Genomic DNA, 419 nt, shown 5'->3' with positions numbered 1-419 from the left:
CACGCTACACCGCAACAAAGATGACGGGGAGAAGACGCTGCCGAAGGTGAGCCACGTAAATAAGACCGCCCACAAAACGGCGCATCCGGAAGCGACTGTCAGAAAGCGGCTTGAAGATGATCTGTAAAAGATAATTTATGCAAAATTTTGACCAAAGAACCACCATTACATGTTATGAATTTCTTTAATAAGAAAATTGAACTCATTAGAAAGGAGATTAAAGACAACGCATCCCAGCTACAACTGGGCTCTATTAACACAAATACGACTGTATATACGACGGACACTGCCCTCCAAAATAGTCTCTCTATTTTTGATGAAATAACATTAGAGGAATTATTACAGCGTGTAAGTGGGATAAAACAAACAACATGTTTACTTGACCCACTTCCTGGGAAACTTATCAAGGAACTGTTTGT

Source organism: Entelurus aequoreus, linkage group LG12 (assembly GCF_033978785.1).
Source record: "Entelurus aequoreus isolate RoL-2023_Sb linkage group LG12, RoL_Eaeq_v1.1, whole genome shotgun sequence".
Lineage (NCBI taxonomy): Eukaryota > Metazoa > Chordata > Actinopteri > Syngnathiformes > Syngnathidae > Entelurus > Entelurus aequoreus.
Note: the sequence above shows the minus strand (reverse complement) of the source record.